We start from the raw sequence: 1,962 nt of genomic DNA, 5'->3' as shown, positions 1-1,962 counted from the left end.
CCCACATAAGTTACTCCTAGATTTTTTTAGATTTCCATCAGGAATTCCTCCAGAGATTTCTCCAAGAACTCATTTGGAAATTCCTCCAGGCATCCCTCTAGGAAGTCATTTAAAAAATCCTCCCAGATCTATAATTTCTCCTGCAGATATTCCTTCAAGAATTCCTCCAAGGATTCCTCTAGCGATCTCGACAACGATTTCTCAAGATATTCCTCTAGGAGTTCTTCCAGGAGTTCCTCCAGGAGTTCCTCCAGGAGTTCCTTCAAGCATTTCTTCCGGTATTCCTCCAGGAATTCTTTCAGGCATTCCACTCGTAATTCCTACAGACATTCCCTCAGAAATTCCGCCAGATATTCGTCCAGAGGAATTTCTCAAACGATTTTTTTGGTTCTTTTTAAGTTATTTGCGGGAGGAATGCATACAGGAGCCTGGAACTTCTTCAAGAAGTCATCCAGAAATCTTTCTCAATTTTCTTCAAGAAATCCTTTAGAAGTTGTTCAGGAATCCATCCACGAGCTCCTACAAGAATATCCCCTGCAGCTCCTGCGAAATAAATCCTTTAAAATACGTCCTTCGATTCTTTCAAAAATATATCTTGAGATTTATTTTCTCCAAGAAATTCTTGAATTTCTTCAGGAGATTGTCCAGAGATTATTTTAGGAGCTTTTTCATGGATGTCTTCAGGGTGTTCCTTTAGAAAGTCTATCAGGGATTCTTCCAAAAAAATATCGAGGAATTCTTTTAAAAATTCTCCTGAAATGCCTCAAGGGTTTCCTTTCAGTTTTCTTTCAGTATTTCACCTGGGATCTTCTTCTGAAATTTGTGTAGGGATTTCTCCAGAAATTTCTCTTCCGGGAATTAATCCTGCAACTTCTTTTGGAGTTTACTCAGGGATTCCATCAGATATTTTTACAATAATTGCTCCAGGGATCTTTCAGACATTTCTCCAGCAATTTAACCAGGAAAGAATCTTTCGGCATTCTCCCAAGGATTCCCCTTTGAATTTTTTTTATTCAATGCACCAGGAATTCTTCTAGGAATTTCTTTTTAAATTCTTCTAGACTTTTTTCATATAGTAAGTTCAAGTTTTTTTTTCAAGAATTTCATTATTTGAGAGCTCTTCGGAGTTACCTCCAGGAAGTTCTTCACGAATTTCTTTGGGGATCCCCTTCAAGAATTTATACAGGGATACCTCTATTTAGAATATAATGTTATTACTATCAATTGCATAGTTATAAAAGCTAGATGATAAAAGTTTCCTAAGGGTGCCCCCCTTTGACCAAATGAGGACGCTAATCGTTCAACTGTTGAAAAATCAGAAAAAAATACCGAATACAGCAAGATATTCTAGGCATGTTTAAAAGAAGCACAAATAAATACCAAAATCATCGTCACAAAAACCTAATCACGACGTGTTTTGCCAAGCGCTTGTCAGTAGGTTCGAAATGTCAAGGAGAAACATTACAAAAACGATGTGAGTGACATGAACAGGGATGCCATATATACAGATTTATCTGTATTATACAGATTTTTGAGGATCTGTACAGATTACGTTATATGAAATAAAGATGTTTGAGCTATTGGGGTTATTCTTTTTTATGGGATTTTTCCTCCGGATGTTTTATAAGATACAGATTTTTCAAAAATCATCTGGCATCTCCGGACATGAATGTTCAATTGACGAACTACAGAACACAGTATTTGAACGGACCGTTGAAATGCTTCATTCCGTTAGTAGTAAGTAACGTGAGACGTCTGTTCGTCTGTAATCATTCGTATATTTCACCTTACGCTTTGGGGAATGCAATAGAAAACACGTCAGCGTTCAACTCGTTAGCACATCACAAGTCAAAGACCGAATCGATAACATCGTTGTCCTGACATGAATAACCCACAAACAACAAACCGATAACAAGCTGCTACCATCATCGTTTTTGTCTGTCTGACACCGCTGGGAATGGA

This window comes from Aedes albopictus, chromosome 1, assembly GCF_035046485.1.
Source record: "Aedes albopictus strain Foshan chromosome 1, AalbF5, whole genome shotgun sequence".
NCBI classification, from domain to species: domain Eukaryota; kingdom Metazoa; phylum Arthropoda; class Insecta; order Diptera; family Culicidae; genus Aedes; species Aedes albopictus.
Note: the sequence above shows the minus strand (reverse complement) of the source record.